Below are 7,225 nucleotides of genomic sequence, written 5' to 3' on the forward strand. Positions count from 1 at the left end.
GGGGGCCTCTCGGGCGGCTAGTTTAACAATATTTCACAGGATATTAAGAAAACATATAGTTAATATTATTGTTATCGCTATAAAAAAAATCTAAATTATCGGAAGAATTACTTTCAATAAGAAAAAAATAAGAACACATTTTCTTTAGATTTTAGAATTCACAATAACGATATAAAAAGCAATATACTTTTGTTTATTTGTTTATTATATACAGTTGGCCAACAGAAAAGTAAACTATCTTATTTACAAATCTTTTCAAAATAGACAGTTTGACCGGGCCCCTCAAAAATCTGGGCCCTAGACATTTGTCTCATTTGTCTATTCGATGATCCGGCCCTGCATTAGAAGATAATTTTAAAAAATTATTAAATTGAGAAATAATAATAATAATAATAGTTTTAATATAAAGTTAAATATTAAATTTTAAGTTAAAAAAAAATCGAAAATTATTGAAAGTTGAATAAAATATGTGAATTAGAAACTTTTAAACAGAGTTATATATATTAATTTTATTCTCTCAAGATTGTTGTACCACTGATAAAAGTTTCAAGTACTTGTTGATTTTAGATTAAAAAGAAAGTTTTTTAAATCAAAAGTTTTTTCTATTACACGAAACTTTAGAAAAAAATAGAATAATAACTTTTAGAAAAAACTTTTGATTTTAAGATATCAGATGAAACGTAAACATTACTTTTAGATATTTAGCTTATTTTTACAAAAATATCATTTTCAAAATTACATAATTTTCTATCTTAGTGCAGAAACTTTATACTAAAATATATTTTTAAGTTTATTAAAATAATAATTTTTTGTTAACTTTTTCATTGCATCATCATTTTGTTCTTGTATTATTTTTGATAATTGAATATTTTAAAATTCTACATTAGTTCATTTGTCAAATCTGCTTTAAAATTCATCTTTGTGATTTAAATATAATTTAGGAAAATATTGTATTACTTTCATTAATCCAAGTAAACAAATTTTTTAAAAATAAGTTCAATATATTGACTGTTGTTGATTTTATAATGTATATAATAGTGACTATCATCTTATTTTATGAGATTAATTGAATAAGGTTGTTGGATAAGGATTATTGATTATTTAAACAGACATTTGTAAAGTACTATATTATTTTTCTGACTTTTTCAACGATTATCGACATGACTGTGTGCCAGAAATAGTCGTTCCCTAACGGGTACTTTACGCGGATTCGCGTTAGTGTGCCTGGCCTGGACTTTAAGCGTGCACCGAATTAAATAATGACAAAGTTTATCAATAACAAATCAAATATTTAATAAATAATTCTAATAATAACTATATACAATATTTAGTAAAATCAAATAACAATTTATTCAATGAAAGCCAATAAGAAATCAACCTGACAAAACTCAAATCAATCTATTTTCTAACTTAATTGTATTCCCCTTTGGAATTTGACAAAATCAAAGACTTAATTTATATACAATTATTCTTATGAATTAAAGATCCTAATCGTCTCCTCAATATACTAGGAACCTATTTCTTCAACTCTCAAGACTTTCTCTATTCGTCGATTCACAAATCAAATAACTTCAAAATCACCTTGGAACTATTTTATCCTATCGGACACCTCTCTCTCGTTTGCTGCTACGAAGCTCACCAAGCTCGTTGCTAACAGAAGCTCACCTCGGTTATCTTCACTTGACGTTCGGACTTTATACTGTGAGGTGACGTCACAATTCTGAATGTGATCACTCCCTTCATTTACATACTTATTTGCTAACAAACTTTTTTCTGTTTGTCTGGCAGCCTATTTTCCGACAATACTCGCTAACCTTTTACATTATCTTTTTTGACAATTTTCGGGATGTTTTTATTCTTTAAGGTTTAGCGAGTCCCTAAGTTGTGCTGGTGGGGTCTCCCTCCCTTTTCTCGGTGCGGACTTACTTTTTTCCACTCGAGAGTACAAGTGTGCACGAGTTTTTTCTACGGCGCTTTTCTCTCGTCGGTGAGTTGGTTTCTCTTCTATTTTTAATTTTCTAAGGTAAATGGTGAGGAAACCTTCATCCTAACAAAACATAAGCCCCAAACAAAAATGTAATAAAAAGAAAAAATAAAAGTAAATAAAAATAATGCTCGAACTTGGTTCCTTACACATTTAGTAGAGATGAAAATCTGATGATAAATGTATGAAAACAAGTTTAGAAAAATTGAAAAATTTTAAATAACAACTGTTTAATATAGAAATAATATACTGTAATAATAAGAATAATGTTGTTGTAAGAAGGAAAAGAATAAAGTACAGTAAGATCCCATTTAATGCTTTGGATATGTTCCCATAAGTTAGAATGTTAAATGAAACAGTGATGAACAGACCATTTAACATGAATTGGCATGGATTAAAACACAGTATAACACAGTAAATAAGTATAACAATATTGAACTTTTATTCAATAATACAGGATGGTGTATGAAAAAGTAGTCCTGATCTGGTTTGAGTCTCTGGCACCTAGTGTATCACCATTTTCATAAAACAGAATCTTTTAAGACAGATTGTAACATTTATTTTAATGTGTAAAAATCCATTTTGTTGCCAGTGTTTTTTTTATGTCACAAAAGATTACATGTTATGAATAGAAGAATGACAATGGATTTAGATGGAAATGCTGATACTCTTCATTCAAAGTTAACATGTTTGCATTGTTTAAAAAAATCCAGCAATGAGTTTCTTAACTTTCCTGGCAATATTTAAAACTGTGTGGCACCATCTGTTAAGAGATTTTATTTAAAAAACACTATTTTTAATTACTATAAAATGACAAAAGGCTTAAGTTTGAGGATAGGGATGAGCTTCATTCAAAGTTAACATGTTTGCATTGTTTAAAAAAATCCAGCAATGAGTTTCTTAACTTTCCTGGCAATATTTAAAAATGTGTGGCACCATCTGTTAATAGAATTTTTTCTAAAAACTTTCTATATTTTTAATTACTATAAAATGGCAAAAGTCTTAATTTTGAGGCTAGGGATGAGTTTTATGAAAAAGTATAAATGTTACTAATGAATAAAATCTTCATTAAGTCCTACCTTTACCAAGATATGACACATGACCCCCCCTCTATTTCCCCACTCCTTGGACCTTTCACCACCAAAATTTAATAGCATCAATGCCACTCATATACAAGCACCACACCAAATTTCATTTCTTAATGTTTACCCCATCCTGAAATATTAAGCAAAATAGATGGCAACACATACACACATACATCCATGGAATTTTATTCAGATCTCAAAATGTGGAGATTTGCAGAAAACTCAGAAGGTCAAATTTGACACAATTCCATTGCTTTCCTTGTTATGTATACATAAAAGCCAGGAAAGTAAAATGTGACAATTTCTCTTTTTTCTAAGTAAGAGTAATTCTCATTTTACCAAGTACCTGACTACCTGGGTTTGAATTCTTAGCTTTTCTTACATCAGGTCATGTTAACTAGGTGTGAGCACCTAAATAGTATCAATTAATTTTTATTTTTTATACAGATGGCAATTTGCAAAATTATCAATAATTTTGTTTTAATTTATTATATATAATTATAATATTTTTTATTGTTGTACTGGAATATAAGAATGNAAAGTGGATGAACAAAATCACACACACATACATACTATCCATACAAAACAGTCCTAAACTTTTTCATTTCTTGAAATTTTGAGGTGCCCCCCAAGTCCAAAAAATGTAAAAATCTTGGGGGTCAATTTTTGACTGATCACCATACTTTCCTCTCATATATATATATAGGTAAGTTCAACCATGCTGATCTGTGACAAATAATTAAGCAAAGAAGCATGGTGCAGTGTAGTGCAGGCTGTTCTGATGGCAAGCTGCACTATATCATGCACCTTCAAACACTGACATACACAACAAAGCAAGTGTTGGTACATCAAAGAAAAGGGTTTGTTCATACGCATTCTATTTGGACGATGTTTTTAGTTTCTACTGAATGTGAGCAGGATTTATGTTTAATTTACATAAAGATTATTTCCACCATATAATTCTCTACTTTTCTGCCTGGGTTACACCAGGGCAGAAAAGTAGGGAATTATATGATGTTTTCTAGGAATTTTTCTTTCAAGTGATGATAAATTTGTGAGATTAGCAGAGGGTACTAATACTGAATATCGCTTAATCGGCACAGATCGAGAGATCCGATCTCTAAGTCAGTGGATGGCCTTAAGAGTGTTTAAATGGATCCAAATTGTGAAATCCAGATTCACGTCAGGATGCTGACACCAGTTAATCTTATTTTAATGCGAATTAACTTGCGTAACCACGAAATTGCGAGTATGAGAGACATGAGTATTTTGAGTAGGCAGAGGTGTGAATATTAATCATTAAAAAGGCCAATTAAAATAATAAAATGAAAATATTTAATGAACAAAATATCAAAAGAATGTACAATAAAAATGGATTACAAAATAATATATATCTAGACCTATCTTAAGAGTAGGAAAATTCAACCTTTTATCTTAAATCTAGCATGTGAGAGAGAGTTTACAATATTTCTACAGGTTATACTACCTTAAATAATTCTTTTTTCTTTTCAATATTTTCATGTATGAGAGGAGGGTCTTCTATGGATGTATAGAAGTTCGTATGGTTAATTCTGTCTGGTAGAAACGGTGCTCATTCGTATTGTGCACTGCTATCAACTGTATGGTCAGTACTGCTTCCGATGAACTTCTATAATTTGTATGGCGAATTCAGGTCTCATTGAACCTCTGATGAACTGCTGTGATTAGTATGGCAATACCTCTTTCTATGAACTGCCCCGAATGGCGAGAAAAAAATCCCTTTTATATCGGCCTCCTCAGACGGCCCAGTAACATGTGCAAAGGCCGCATTTTTTACTCATCTCACGAGTCGGCCAAAGGAAAGGAAATCAACTCCCTTTCTATAACGAAAGTACTTGACATCCGTTTTTCAAATAAATTCATTAAAGTTAGAAAATTTAATTTTTATTGAAATTTAAATTGCTCTCTCTCTTTTGTTAATTTGTTTAAAAATGACTCCCCTCCTAATTCTAGATCTCACAAATTACTATGAAAGCAGCATTTAAAATTTTCAGTTTCATGCTCCATATTCAACTGTGTTCTCATCTACAAAATACCCCTAGCTCAGTTCTGCACTGTTCTGCTCAGATTTGTGAATTTCTATTCTGTTTTGATTCACTCATTGCTACACAGAGCAAAGCTGTGCAGTTGGTCTGGATGTGGTTTAACAGCAGGAAAGTAATTTAGAAAATGTTTTTAAATTATATTTAGAAGTATTTTTAGAAGTACATATAACATTAATGANGGATTCGCATAACACGGCAATTTTTTGGAATGTAACTACCGTGTTATACTGGGGTTACCTGTATTTTTAAAAATTAGCACTGAGGAGGGGTTGGGATGTATTGAGCCAACCTGAAATGCATTTGTCATTTTTGAGAATAAAATTGTAGTTCCAAACTAAAAATTTGACGAGAGTCCGTCTACCATTTGTTGAATTACAGAGACACATTACATAGAGATACTTCTCATAGTTTATACAATCTGTTGCAAAAATAAAAACACTTTATCATCACATAAAAGCAATTATTCTCACATTTTTATAAGCTTTTTTTATTTAAACAAGTCATATTAAGCCTTTTGGACATTCAGGTTAGCAACTTCGATCACATGTGGTGCCATCATCTATCCAACAAGAAACACTTTTCAAATATTAATAGTAGACCAGTATTAATTAGTAGTCGTCGATCATCCTCTCTTCCAGGAGGAGGTTAACTACTATTTTTGATTGAATTAACTTCAACCCCCTTCCACAACAGTCCCTTCTTTCTATCAGACTAGTGGTATAGTGGCATTCGAATAGGAAAATTACATAATATGAGGTTAGCAGCCTATAAAAGGTATGTTTTAAGTGTTTTCAAGGGTGCTGAGTTTAAATCTTTGGTCTGTTTTTCACAAACTTTGATTGGTTGTCAGATTACCATTTGATATTCGGCTGTGAATGGTACAGTTTCTTACAGTTAACATTAAGAAAAAAAAAAGATATCTAAAACAATTTAAGATATTGTATTTTCAATTGTCGTACACTTGACCAATGTAATTGTGCCATTTCGTACTACTGAGTATCACAATAAACATGACAAGGATAGGCTAAAATAACCAAACTGTTTAAATTGTTTTCATTTTAATATTTATTATATTCTAGCATTTGATTTATATAACTACAAAGTAAACAACCACTCACCACACCGGGATATAATTAATCATGTACGCTGAACCAGTTATGGTGTTTAGATAAAAAAACAAACAAAAACGAACATTTTCGAACTCCTTCAGAGTTTTTCATCAGGTTTTTTTTTTTTAAATGATTCCTTGATGGTTCTTCATTTTGGAATAAAATTTGAAAAAGTGTTCGAATATAAGTTCTTTATATAAGTATATAAGTATTGTACACAATTTAAAGAATTTTTATTCTTTAAATTGTGTACAGTAGAGGAATAAAGAACTTTTAAAATGTATTAGATTAGTCCGATGTGATAAACTCTTGTATAAGATAACTTTTGTAGTTATATAAATCAGATACTATAATATAATACAATAGAAGGGTTAGAAGTACGAAATAACCTAATAATCTTAATCTTTGCTGTTATTTTTTGTCAGGGCAATGCAAGGCTCATCTGCCAGTTTGTATATAAGACGGACTCACAGCAAATTTTCAGTTAGGACCTACAATTTTATTCTCAAAAATGACAAATTCATTTCAGGTTGGCTCAATACATCCCAACCCCTCCTCACTGTAATTTTTAAAAATACTGCATGTCTAGGTATAACACTTCTTATAGATCTTCTACTATGAAGTAGATGATCTTATAGATCTTCACTATAAAGTCAAGAAGATCTATAAGAAGTGTTATACCTAGACATGCAATACAAGTAACCCCCGTATAACACGGCACTTCTATAGCACGGATTCACTCTAACACGGTTCGAGAATTGGTACCATCCCCCGTATAACACGGTACTTTTATAGCACGGATTCACTCTGACATGGTTTGAGAATTGGGTAAAACCCTTGTACAACAGGAAATGTAATAAATTTTTACATACTTAAGTAGTAATAGTTCACGAAAATTATTATTTTCGTGAACTATTAGTACTTAAGTATGTAAATTTTCTCTTCTCGCCTTCTGTCGATACA

Source organism: Centruroides sculpturatus, unplaced genomic scaffold (genome assembly GCF_000671375.1).
Source record: "Centruroides sculpturatus isolate CEXI.00-Female unplaced genomic scaffold, Cexi_2.0 scaffold515, whole genome shotgun sequence".
Lineage (NCBI taxonomy): Eukaryota > Metazoa > Arthropoda > Arachnida > Scorpiones > Buthidae > Centruroides > Centruroides sculpturatus.